This window comes from Panthera pardus, unplaced genomic scaffold, assembly GCF_024362965.1.
Source record: "Panthera pardus isolate Hobbes unplaced genomic scaffold, ASM2436296v1 HiC_scaffold_15, whole genome shotgun sequence".
NCBI classification, from domain to species: domain Eukaryota; kingdom Metazoa; phylum Chordata; class Mammalia; order Carnivora; family Felidae; genus Panthera; species Panthera pardus.
Window position 1 is genome coordinate 18,567,432 of NW_026526710.1, and position 14,307 is coordinate 18,581,738.

Sequence of the window (14,307 nt, forward strand, 5' to 3'; positions counted from 1 at the left end):
TTATTTTTGAAAGATCTATTTAAATAAGTTAGATTTGCAGTCACTGTTTGATAGTACTTGGTTATAATTAAGATAAATTTGGTGGGATTTATATGTCATGGTGAGAGACAGTAAGTATTGGTAACTGGCTGCTTTTTAGAAGACACTGTTACCTTGTTTCTACTCAAACAGATGTGGGTACACGTACACGATGAATGGAGGGAACAGATGCATTTGCAAGTATGAGCTGAACTCATCCCTGAGTCCCATTGTTTGTTCTGTGTCCACATGGACTCAGGGCAGGGAGAGGACAAGGAGAAGGTCACCTTATTGCTATTAGTGTATGTTTATCAGGTATTAGTAGCAGCGGAAGGTAAAACTCAGCCCCCTTTTCTTATGACCTACAAAACCAAGGCACCCCCTTGTCTATTTATATAATTTTAGCACTCCCCCGTCACCTCTACCTCTGCTTATTGTAACCATATGTTTCCTGAATATAGTTGTTACAAAATGTCTGGCAGATCCCCGGAGATTACTCTGAAGATAGTATCGAGATCCGAATGAGAGTCTAGAGAGTCTGATAAGAACCGTAGAAATAAGCTCTTGGCATTATATATTCATTCAATAGATTACAAGTATTTATTGAATCATTACTCAGTGTTGAATCCTGGAATAGTTGCCCTAGGGATAGAAATGTTAAAAAAAAAAACAAAAACAAAAACAAAAAACTTTGCCCTCAAAGAGCTTACAATTTAGTAGGGAAAATAAGACAAATACATAGGGCAACAGTGGCTTCTCTACAAGACAGTATTAGTGATGCTGGTGTTTCCGTGAAATTGCAAGAAGGAAGACCCCGAGGGCTGGGAATAGCCTGGAAACTTCTTGGAGGAGATTATAGACCTCTTTACACCTTGAATAATAGGGGAGATTTGGCCAGGAATGAGATGGCGTTGATGGGAAGGCATATGTAAAAGAATGGATTGGCATGTCTGAAGGACGGTGGCATAGTACCCTTCAGGAATACACTAGAGGATGGCAGATTAGTATGAAAACTAGGCAAGAGATACGCTAGCAGAAACTCCTGAGGGTTTTGAAACGTAGGAGTAAGAAGATAGACTAGATATTTAAGGAAGGCAAGTGAGCGGCACGTAGGATAGATTGGAGGGCTTGGAACCTGGAGTTTAGAAGGCTGTGCGTATTGACCATTCAGATTTTCTTTATCATCTTGTGTCAGGTTTGATAAGTTGTATTTTCCAGAGACTTTGCTCGTTTCATCTAAGTGTTGAATTTAGTGACATTAAGTTGTTCATAATATTTTCTTATTTTCCTTTTAGTGCTTGTAGGCTATCTAGTGAGGTGCCCTCTTTCAGTTTTGTTATTGATAGTTTGTATTTTGTACCTGAAAACCACCTCACCACCGCCCCCCCCCCCCCCCCCCCCCCGTTTCTGGATCATTCTACTTAGAGATTTATCAGTTTTCTTGATCTTTTTGAAGAACTGAGTTTTGCTTTTGTTAATTTTTTTATTGCTTGTTGTCTCTTTTCTATTTCACTTATTTCTGGTTTCTTTTTTATCATTCTCTTCTTGCTACTTACTTTGCTAGCTTCTTAAAGTCAAACCTCAGGTGATTGACCTTGACCTTTCTTCTTTTTAATACAAGCATTTAAAAATATAAAATTTCTTTAAACACTGCTTTACCTGCATCTAATAATTTTTACCAGATTATGTTTTTATCTTCACTGAACTTAAAATATTTTCTAAGATCATTTGTGATTTCTCTTTACCTCCTAGATGGCTTATTTAATTTTAAATATTTTGGATTTTCCTAGACACATTATTATCATAAAATTTAGTTTATTTATTTTTAAATTTAGCTTAATTTCATTGTGGTCAGAAAACATACTTCTTAGGATTTCAACGGATGTAATGTCATAGATGTCAGTCATGGTGGTGATGGTGCTGCTCAGGTCATCTTTGTTTTGATTTTCTTTCTTTCTTTTTTTTTTGTCTATATGTTTTGTCAATTGCTAAGAAGGAGATTGTTAAATCTCCAATTATTATTGTGATCTTGTCTGTTTCTCCATTTGCTTCTGTGAAACATGGCTTCATAGACTTTGAAATTCTGTCATTGGACAAATGTTCATTTGTGTGTTTGTCTTCCTGACAGATTGACCCTTTTATCATTATGAAATATTTCTTTTTTTGTCAATGGTCATACCTTTTTGTCTTGAAGTCTACTTTATCTGCTACAAATATACTCACTCCTACTTTCTTATACCTGTTGTTTGTATGGTCCATCTTTTTCCATCTCTTTACTTTCTATTTAATCTGTGTCTTTAGTTTGTTAACAGCAGATAACATCTAGTTTGATTTTGCTTTTTTATTGATTTTGACAATTATGGCCTCTTAATTAGAGAATTTCACTCATTTAACATTTAATGTCATTATTGATGTTATATTCAGGTCTGTCATTTTACTGTTGGTTTTCTGTTTGTCCCATTTATATTTTGTTTTCTGTTCTTCCTTTCCTACAATCTGTGGTTAATTTAATCAGATAGGTTTTATTTTAACTTGTCTATTGCTCTTTAGCTCTACCCCTTTGCATTTATTTTAGTGGTTGCTCTAAGATCGCGTTATATTATCCTTAAATTTTCACAATCTACTTTGAGCTAATACCATACCACTTCCCTTAAAATGTAAGCACCTCACAACTTTATAAACCCATTGATTCCTTACTCCCTGTTCTTTATGCTGTAGTTGTCACAGATATTACTATGTCTACATTCTTTTTAAACTTCACAATACAGTGTGTTTTTTTGTTCTATACAGTTATATTAAAGAATTAAGAGGAAATATCTTTTCTGTTTACGCACTTATTTATCATTTATGGTACTTGCGGTCATTCGTAGAGATCCGAGTTTCCATCTGGTACCATTTATCTTCAGTCTAAAGAACTTCATGTAGCATTTCTTGTGTGCAGTGCAGTGCTAGTGATGAGTTCTTTTCATTTTTACTTACTTTAAAATGTCTTTATTCACCTTTGTTCTTGAAGGATATTTTTGGCGGATACAGAATTCTACGTTGATGGATTTTTTAAAAAAAGCAGTTTAAAGTAGTCTTTCCATTGTTTTCTGGTCACTATTATTTTGATGATATGTCAGTAGAATTGAAAGTATGTAGAGCATGTGCTAATTCTTTCTTGATTGCTTTCAAGATTTTCTCTACTTTGGTTTTTAGCAGTTTAACTGCAATATGCCTAAATGTGGATTTCATTATATTTTTCCTTCCTCTGCTACTTTGAGCTTTAGAATCTACAGATACAGATGTTTCCCCAAACTTAGGAATTTTTTACCTATTATTTTTTCAAATGTTTCTTCTTGCCCATTCCCTCTTTCCTCTGTTCATGAGACTCTGCATTACTCTTAAGTCTTTCAATATTGTGCTATGTATTACTGAGGGTCTGTTCACATTTTAAATCTTTTTTTCTCTATATTCTTCAGATTTGAAAATTTCTGTTAATCTGCCTTTAAGTTCAAGAACTCTTTATTCTGTCATCTCCAGTCTGCTTTTAAACTCATCCAGTGATACCAAGTTTGAGATTCCCGAAGACTATTCTCACTTCAGACATCAACCATGAGCATGGGTCTCCAAGACCACCCTCGGGTTCAGTAATTCACTAGAAAGACTCCCAGAATTCACTGACAGCTGGTATACTCATGGTTATGGTTTACTACAACGAAAGGATTCAAAGTCAGCCAAGGGAAGAGACACATGGCAGGAGAGTTCTAAGCAGGAGGCTTTCCGTTGTCTTCTCCCAGTAGAGTCACAGACAGTGCCAGTGCCTGAAAAGCAACAATATCTGACAATATGCACAGACTATTATCAACCAGAGAGGCTCACTTGAGCCTCGCTGTCCAGTTTTTATTGGATCTTGGTCTCATAGATAGGTTGACCACCTGCTTGGGCGATCTTCATTTCCAGCCCGCCAAAGGTTGAGCTGAAAAGCCCCCCTGTAAATCACACGGTTAGCATCAACTATTTGGCAATGGTCAACACCCTCACGTAAACAAAGACACTCTTAGAGCATTCTAAGGGCTTAGAGATTGCTTCCCAGAGCTGAGGGTAAAGTCCAGACCTCTCTTTGGGCAAGGTTAATTCTTTACTGCGTAAGTGAATTTTTTATCAGACATATATTGTATTTTTAGCTTTAGAATTTCCATTTGTTTCTATTAATAAACATTTCAGTTTTTCTGCTAAGATTTATGTTTGTTCACTACATCTATTTTTCATGTACATAGCCAAGCCTATTTATTACAAAAGCTTTTAAAACCTTGTTTGCTAATCCTATGTGAGTCACCTCAGAGTTAGACCCCGTTATTTTTTAGATCCAGTATAGTTAACATACAGTGTTGTGTTAGTTTCATGTGTACAATATAGTGATTCAACCATTCTATACATTACTGCGTGCTCCTCATGGTGAATATACTCTTAATCCCCTTCACCTGTTTCACCTACCTCCCCACCTGCCTTCCCTCTGGTAACCATCAGTTTGTTGTCTGTAGTTAAGAGTCTATTTCAGAGGTAGACCCTATTGATTGCCTGTTGTTAATGTTGTTTTATAACAGCTTTATTGAGATATAATTCACATACTGTGCAGTTTACCCAATTAAAGTGTATAATTCAGTGGTTTTTAGTATAGTCACAGAAGTGTGCATTGATTGCCTTTTGTTTTGAATATGAGTCACATTTAATGTTTCTTTGTATATTTAATAACATGGGATTATATCCAATATTGTGAATGTTACTTTAGAGAGACTATGGATTCTGATATATTTCTCTTAACAGTATTTTGTTGTTGTTGATCTTTTACCCGTTAACTTGGCTTAATTCAAGCTCCAAATTCAGTCTTTGTGGTGGGCTGCAGCTTAAATCTGTGTTCTGATCTTTTAGCTTTAACTGGGCTGCTTAGATTCAGCCTTGCACATGCATATTTCAGGAGATAGAGATTGGGGTAGAATTTATACTCAGAATTGAAGGCTTCCCACTGTGGCTCATTCTTCTAGTTCTTCAAGCCAGTAACATTGTGTTTCTACCTGTGTTGTAGCCTGACCACATGTCACTAATTGGGACTTTACCTCTGGCCACGACACTCCCCCCCCCCCCAAAAAAAAAAAAAGGTTCCCTGGCATTTCAAAAATAGGAGACTTAACCAATGCTATTCCTTTCTTCAAAGGGTCAACTCCAACCCTCCTACAGTTCCTCACTGATTTTGGTTACATGGTGTCTCTTTGTGGATTCCTCCCCTTGCATCCCTCCCGGCCACTCCCCACCCCCTGAGACCTTATAACTATAAAGTTGGGCTTTATATAGACGTGGGCTGGTCTGAAAGGCCCTTCTCCTCCATTACTGGAGTTTGTCCCCTGGAAAGATCAACAGTGATCTCCTCATGGCTGAGTTGAGAGATCTTTTGACAGTTCTGAATTTCCCTAGTCATATGCAGCATCTGTATGCTCAAACTTTTCCTTGAAATTCTCTCCTCTTGTATTGTCTGTGAAGCACTGCCCTCCTGATTTTCTTCTTGACTGCTCTTTCTGGACCTTTTACATTGGCTTTTATTGTCCCTCTTTTTTAAAAAAAAAAATAAGCAATTAAAAAAAGTTACAAAAGTGATACTCACTTCTGTTAAAAAAAAAAAAATCTTATGATACCAAAGTGTATAAAGTAGAGAAAGGTCCACCTTCTTACATTATTTACCTTCCCTGTTCCACTTCTCACAGTTAACCACTGTTAACAATTTGGTTAGAATCTTTCCAGACCTTTTTAGTATGTACATAAACATGTGGCAATACAATCCTATGTATAAATATACACATGTCTACAGATTATTCCTTTTTTTCCAAAACTTCCATCATAGTACATAGACTTTCCTACAGCCTGCTTTTTTTATTCTACCTTCTAAGGCCTTTCTCTGTGTCATTCAGATAACCTACCTTATTTTTAACGGTTCCTTTCCATTGTATTGCCATTTGTTAAATATGGGAGTTCTTGTCTTTTGTTCCTTGATTGTTTTCTGTTCTTTCTTTGTATATCTCCCTTTACTATTTTTACCAGCCGTACCTTCAACTACAGCTTTAGTGTACATTGTTTCTCAATCCATATGCACCAGCGCTGACCTCCTGCCTGAGCATCATTTTCAAATTTCCATTGGCCTGGCGGATACTCCTTCCGATTTTCATGCTGATCTGTCAGAGTTAGTGAGTCCAGATGTGAAGTATCTTTGTCCTAAATTGAATTCTTCTAGCTTCTCTAAGTTTGGTGATGACAGCCTTACTCCTCTGGCTTTCTGTACTAATTTTCTATCGCTGCTGTAACAGCCACAAACTTAGTGGCTTAACACAAATTTATTTTATCAACAAGGCTGGTTTCTTCTGCAGGCTCTAGGGGACCGTCAGCTTCCAGTGGCTGCCTGGATTCCTTGGCTTGTGCCTCTTACTCCACGTACAGCGTGCAGCATTCCTTTCTGCTTCTGTCACTGCACTGCCCTCTCTGCCGCCCCGACTCCTTTCGCATCCCTCTTACAAAGAATGTCATGATTACATCAGACTCACCTGCACAATCTAGGACAGTCTCCTCACCTCAAAACCCTTAATTTAATCACACCTGCAAAGGCCCTTTTGTCATATAAAGTGACATTCACAGGCTCTAGGAACTAGGACGCGGACATATGGGGGCGGGGGTGGCATTATTCAGCCTGTCTTAGAAATCTAAAATCATCTCTGATTTCTTCCCTTTTTTTCTCAGTTGACTGACAGTCTAACAGTTGTCAAACAAATATTCTCATAAGGGTTCTTTTCTTTCATTGTCCCTTCCTGGTTGCCCAGGTGGCTGCATTAGCCTACTAGTTGGGTTTTCCTTACCACCATGCCCTCCCTTCCATGTTTCCTCCACCCCACACATCAGTATGAGACCGATTCTCCCAAAACTGCTCTGCGGGTAGTAGTTACTACACATTGCACACAACATTGTGGTCAGGGTCCTTACCTTAAAGTGGGGTTTGTCACGATTTCTAGTATTTAATTGCACTGTTCCTCTGTACATACTATTTACTTTCCCTGAAATTGGGCTTTTCCACCTTCCCTTATCTCACCACACTGGCTGTGCTCTTATCCTTTACTATATTTCCTCAAGCTGTTTTTTCCACTTAGGCCTTTTGCATCCCTATCTTGCTTGTCTAACGTTTACCCATCTTTTTTTTTAGGATCATTCTAAATACTGTTCACTACTTGAAGTCTCTTGATAAAAAGTAAATCTTTCTCTCATCTCAGCCCTAGGAATACTTTCAAAATTTCTCTTATTTATATTCAATCACAAATTTTGGTTATTTGTGTACTTGTATAGGTACCTCTACTGGATTAGAACTCAATGGAAGTATGAAGAGCATTCTATCTACAGTCTCTGTATCACTGAGTAGAACCCCTATAACTATATCTACATAGTGGATACTCAGTAAATGCTTATATAGTTAGATTGAATGAGTGAAAGCTTACCCCCAGATGTTGTGCCCAGATGATTAGAGGAAGAGTGGTGCCTTTGAAAGAAACAGGAAGGCTGAGAGGAAGAACTAGTTTGGGGAAGCAGATGATGTTTGGTTTTGTGCATGTCCCATATGCATTTCTCTCATTTAATGTAACATGATTAAATGCTACTGGAAAGAGGTATTAAGAGGGCATCATCTCAATGGCATTATAAGATAAAGACAGAAAGCCAGCCAGTGAGACTGAGTTAGGATCACAGAGGGTAGAGGGGATCCAGGTTGAGGTTAGGGAGAAGAGAGCTTCAGGACGTGGAGGACATATCACTTTGATATCACAGAAGCCAAGGACAATGAGATTTGAGCCATTAAGAAGGTTTTCTGACAATAGAAACTTCCTGTGCACATCTGAGGGGGAAGTGGCTAGAACTTGCGGAGATGGAGAGGAGAAGGTAGAGAAGACAAGAAATCTTTGTCCTTGGTGTTCAGCATGTACTGATATTTGTTATCCACCTTTATTTATTTTAAGATAAAAGAAGTAGAAATGAACTTAGACTCTTCAAATTTCTTATGAACAATAACAAATAGCTTAGCTGTTTTCTAAGCATGTGTCTTTGTGAAAATAATGTTAATGCTAATTTTGGCTTAGAAAATGTCCATCTTTTCTTTTATACTCAAAACAACTGTAGTCCTAATTTAGGCACTTTGGAGTCAGATCTCAGGCAGTAGAGTAGGTCACTGGAACATAGCCTCAGTTAAAGTCCTCAGTCATCATCCTAGGTCTTCTCATTCACTGGGGACAATTGCCTCTCATCTTACTTAGGGTGAGCTACAGTCAGGAAAGTGAGAAGGGAGACCACTAAAAGGATGGCTAGTTTTCTTTCCTTCCTCCCTCCCTTCCTTCCTCTTTCCTTCCTTTTTTTCCTTTTCTTTGTTTTTTTTCTCTCTTCCTTCCCTTCCCTTCCCTTCCTTCCGTTCCCTTCCCTCCCCTCCCCTCCCCTCCCCTCTCCTCCCTCTTTTCCCCTCTCTCTCTCCCTCCATTATAGCCTTCCTTCCAGATGAGGGTGACCTCTTAGTTTGCCACTATGCCCCTGGAATATGTATAAAGGTGAACACATTTCAGAAGCTACTTCCCACATACAACAGTGTCCAGGCTGGTTTTTTTTCTAGTATTGGGTCAAATATGAGAGAGAGAGATCCCATCAAATCCTGGGGTCAAATATCTAATAATCCATCTATGGAAAATAATTGAAATTTAAAAAATAACTGTCCCTTTTTAGTCGAAAAGACAGATCTAGAAGGTAGCTTCTTTGGGAGAGAAAAGGAAATGGTTCATGAATTCATTTGTTCATTTAATCATTCATTCTTTTGTTCAACAAACATTTATTGAACATTAGTTATGAGATAGGCACATTAGTGCCTACATTTTAATGAGAAAAACCAATGTAGTTCCGGCCCCTATGGAGCTTATGGTTTTCCATCTAACAAGCATGTACTGAGACCTGCTCTATGCCACATTTGCATTCACTCTCATATTTAATCCTCTCCACAAACCTATGAGGTCAGGAGTATTAATTAATTTTACATCTGAGAAAATCACAGCCCAGGTAGGTTAAAAAAACTCGATCCATTTAGTCTCAGGAGATCCATAGTGTGAAAGACTCATTAAGATCTCATAAAATAATGCTTGGCCTTTTTGTACCATGTTTTCAAACCATCCTGGGAGTCACGTGTCAGAGTAAAAGTTTGGTAGCACTTCTGGCGGGTATACGTCAGGCCTCTCATTTGCAGTGCAGCAAATGATAAATGATAATCGCCAGAAGCGCTGACTTTCAGCTGTTCTAATTCTAAGATTTAAGAAATGTCACCTAAATAACTATATTTAAAAATTAAATTTTGGCAACGTGAATCAGAAAGTTCTGAATCCCCAAGGAAAGGGGAACAACACCATCTTATAGGTCTACATAATAGATGCACATATTGTACCTTAATTATATATTATTCCTGAATAAATTTTATGAATTAAATCATGACTATGAAGATATGTAGAACTCAGTATTCTAAAAAATCTTATGATAAATTTACTTCGTATATGAAAAAATATTCTATAACCTGGCACTCACTCTATTTCATCTGTTTTTCACATTTCAATTTTTATGTGTTGGAGAGAGGGAGAGAGACCTGGCTTTATAAGTAAAATGTTTATAATAATTGTGGGTAGTAATTAATTTACACTAATTGAGTGTTTTCTTTGGAAATCCACAGTGTGATTTATGGGGCCATCTTCATTTTTTTTTAACTTCTTTTTAATGTTTGTTTATTTTTTGAGACAGAGAAAGAGAGAGAGAGCATGAGCAGAGAAGGTGCAGAGAGAGAGGGAGACACAGAACCCGAAGCAGGCTCCAGGCTCTGAGCTGTCAGCCCAGAGCCTGATGCGGGTCTCGAACCCACAAACCCATGAGATCATGATCCAGCCAAAGCTGGACACTTAACTGACTGAGCCACCCCGGTGCCCCATATGGGGCCATTTTCAAAATAACTGCTCAAGATGCCAAAGGGTCTTTGAGACATCCCTTAGAAGTTCTTGGCATGGCAATGTGATTTCACCATATTTGTGTTTTACAGCACTTGTTGGTCTTTCTAATAGCCCTGTGAAGTAAACTATTGTTATTCAGAGATTACCGAATGTTTGTGCCTCACCCAAGATTATAGAGTAAGAGGCAGACTTGAGGCTGGACTTCAGGTCTCTGATTTCCATGTCCAGACCCTTCTGTGAGAGAACATACCCACTAGAAGGGTGGACTCCAGTAAGGAGCTATGCTAGGATTACCCCGCCTAGGGCTCAAAGCCAATGATGCTTCCTCTTCTGCACACCGTCCCCCCCACCCAACCCGTCATAGTAGAAGATGGAAAAGAAGAAGCACCACTAGAAGGGTTATAGGTCACCTTGAAGCAGTGGTCCCTGCTTGTGCCCAGGGACAAAATAGCAAGTGCTCCTAGAGAAGTATAGGCACCATCAGAACGGAAGAGCCCTTTCTTCTCTTTTCCCAGAGAAGCTGTTGTCTATTGAGTACTTGCACTGAGATAGACACTTTGCATACATTATTTCATTCTCACTACAAAGCTGTGTGGTAGGCATAGAAGGAAAGATGCTGGCTCAAATTCAGTGGCAAGATCCAAACTCAGGTCCGTACGCTGTCCTTTAATACAGCTCACAGGCCCCCTCTGGGACCCACACATTCACTGAGCAGTTAGTTCTGCTTGAGAAGTGTAGCTGAGACTACACAGATCGTCAGAATCTAATAATGTCCATGATATAGGAAGCCAAAGTACGCACCTCTGCTTTCCATTCAAAGCAGTTCCTGTTAAGTGTCGTGAAAAGGGGAAATGTAAATAGCAAAAAAAAAAAAAAAAAAAAAAAAAAAAGTCACCCAGAGATGGAAAAAGATATTTCTAGACATCTCAAAGAAAGTAACAGGAATGTGCTTTCCCTGCCTGAAAGGAAAAATGAGAAATGGGGAGCATCAACCAAGACAGGAGTTTTTCTGATCAAGCACCAGAGGATTCACGGAAGATGATTCAGACCCTCATTAAGGTTGTGACATGCACATCCTGTGCTGTGCCCCACACCTATCAGTGCCTAATAAATATTAATAATATTTACTCTCTACTTTAGGTCAAGATTTGTCACCCTGCTTGTCTAGACATTGCTATTTAAAAGGAGCTGTGATTTGCTTACAGATACAGTGCATCTGTAAACATGTGAGCAGAGGCAGACGGGGCGGTAAATCTTGGTCAGAGCCGCACTTTGGACCGTTGCAGGAGAGGCTGCAAAACTGTTGTTGGAATAATGAAGTGGATGCTTGCTGCCAGATCCCAGAGTTCTGTCTCCAGCAGGCAGAGTCTCGCAGTAAATTAGCTTATGTTTCAGCTTGGCAGTTGGCACTTGGTTCATTTGTAGATGCTAATTGTAATCTGATGTTATCAGCAGCAGGTAATTGAAATGGGCTTGATGAATTACTTAATTTCTTTTAATAGCTGAGTCTTCAAGAACTGAATAAAGAAGATAAGGTGATCCGGAGGAAAATACAACAGCTCTATCTTTCTAATTAGTGCTTGGAGCTTTTTTCTTCTTTACACAAATGATTATGAACATGTGAGGCTGAATAGGTTTATGAGTCAAAAGCCCCCATGGGGGCATTTCCCATTAGGCAGCCCGGTCCTGAGCATTGATAACACTTCTGTTAGGACTTCAGAGAGGAACCCTTGAGTGATCACTTTGAAGAACATTGATTTCTGAACACAGTTGTGTTTTCGCAGACTTAGGTGGGCACCGCCTGCCAGGAGCACTGCCACTTTGGCACACGTCCTACTTTCGGTTCCTCTTCTGTGGCTGTTTCCTGTGAATGGTGCTGCCTGGCACCACACGGTGAGCAGGGAAGCCTCACAATGATGTTAGTCATGGGCTCCTGCCACCCACACCTGGTGCTGGCACCTCCCACACCTGCCTGTCCCTGAGTCTTTCCATCTGTAGCCGTTCCTTTGTTACCCCTTGCTTTGCCAGCAGCGATGGGTGCAGATGTGACCCTGGGTCCTGCCATCTGTGCCGGGCGCTGCACGCTGGACCCTGTTACGTGACGGCGATGAGCTTTGGGGTCTTTCTTCCAGAATCACTTGGCTCTGCTCTTAGTTTCATGTTGGTTCCTTAAGGAAGCCATCTGTTTGGGGTGACTTTGGAGGAATTTACGTTTGACCAATTTTTTCTTCAGAAAATTGAAAGAACAGCAGAAAAGGTAGAGTATTAGAATCGGGCCTCTTAGACATGAGATGGCATGGCATGTGATTGTTCAGACCGTCTCTGTGGTTCTCCGGCCCGGTGGGTTCTGTTTACAGACATCTTTGCGTTAGAGGTGCAGACTCCAGGTCTCTAAGCCTCTGCCAGGATTGTGGCCGTGAGTGCCTTTGCTGGGAAGTGCATTGCAGGGATCCTGGTAGTGTGCTGCTTCCTGATCTGAATGGTAGTTATGTGGCTCTGCTCACCTTGGGAAAATGTGCTGAATTGTATGCCTGCAATCTCATACCTTTCTGACAAAATGTTATACTTTAAAGGTTTACTTTTAAAAACACATTGCATTCAGGGGTAGAGTGCACCTGGAAATGTACGTTTTTCTTGATTCCACCCAGGCCCGTGGCTTTCACTACCATGCACCACCTTCCCAAACCCAGACCTCACCGCCTTTTTTTTTAAATGTTTATTTATTTATTTTGAGAGAGAGATGGAATGAGAATGAGTGGGGGAGGGGCAGAGAGCCATCAGACCTCCTTCTGAGATACCCGTCTATTCCTGCTTCCCACACACCCTCATCCAGAGGCCCCAAAGAGGTCTCTCTGCAAGTCTGTGACCTCATGTTGTGTGTTCCCTTTTTCTGAACATGGCAATGCAATCTCAGTGCCCAACCCAGAAATCTCAGAGTTCTTCTGGGATCCCTGCCTCCTTCCCTCATGGCCCAGACCTGCTTGATCAAAAGTCCTGAGGATTCTGCCTCTCCATACAACTTGCATCTGCAAGACTGTGTTTTCAGACTCTTGTCATCTCTTGCCTGGGTCATTACAGCATTTTCCTCCATGTTGGTCTCCTAGTTTCTCCAGATTATTTTCCGCATTTCTTCCATGGTAACCCTCTCAAAACCCCAACTGCTCAAGGCTCAATCTTATCAAATCATTTCTCTACTTACAACCCTGCAGTGGATCCCCATTAACTTCAGGATGAAGTCCAAAATCCTATGCCTGGTGTGAGATTATATATATATATACACTATATATATATATATATATATATATATATATATATATATATATAGTATATATGTATTACATACATACACATATTGTGTATATGATATACATATCTGCCCCCAGTTCCTGGCACAGACCACCTAAAACTCATTTAATTCCATACATGATAAGAACACTATGAGCACCTTTGTTCTAATGAGGTGACTGAGTGAACTGGATGGCTCCTGGATGGGGGCCTCATGACCAGAAAGACCAGGCCAAGAAGAGAAGGTTGTAGTTTTCAGCGCCACCTAGAGAGTAGGGAGGGGCTGGAAATGAAGTTAATAATTGATCATGCTGACCAGAGGGAGCCTCCATAAAATCCCCGTGGTAGGGGGTTTCGGAGAGCTTCTGGGTCAGTGAACACGTCCATACCAGGAGAGTGATGCACCCCAACTCCAGGGGGACAGAAGCTCCTGGGCTTGGGACCCTCCCAGACCTGCCCTGTGTATCCCTTCATCTGATTGTTCATCTGTGTTCTTTATTGTATCTTTTAATACGCTGGTAAATGTAAGTAAGCGTTTCCCTGAGTTCTTGCTCTAGCAAGTTAATCAAACCTGAGGAGGAGCTCATGGGGAACCGCCAGCCCGTAACCGGCTGGTCAGCAGCACAGGTGGTAACCTGAGCTTGCAGCTGGCGTCTGATGTGGGCCTGGGGGGCAATCCTGTGAGACTGAGCCCTTCCTTACCTGTGAGGGCTGACGCTGTCTCTGGGTGGATCGTGTCAGAGTGACATTATAGGACATCCAGCTGGTGTCAACGACTTGCTTATCGTTTTGGGGAAAACCCCCTACACGTTTGGTGACCAGAAGTGTCTGAAGTCTGTTCTGTGTGAGTAGTAAATAAAGGAGGCTCCGAGGACAGAAACACAAAAATGAACGACTGGATTTTTCCTTGTGTAGGAAGGATAAAACCGAGTTTCTCTGTTTATACCTGGCATGTGTATTTTTCGACAGCCCTCAG

At 40.2% G+C, this 14,307-nt stretch overlaps 1 protein-coding gene across 4 annotated transcripts in view; it reads left to right on the top strand.

Annotated features, from left to right (window-relative positions):
- Positions 1–14,307, top strand: part of TTC28 (tetratricopeptide repeat domain 28) — a 626,630-nt gene that overhangs the window by 449,714 nt on the left and 162,609 nt on the right. The gene's annotated exons all lie outside the window — the stretch shown is intronic.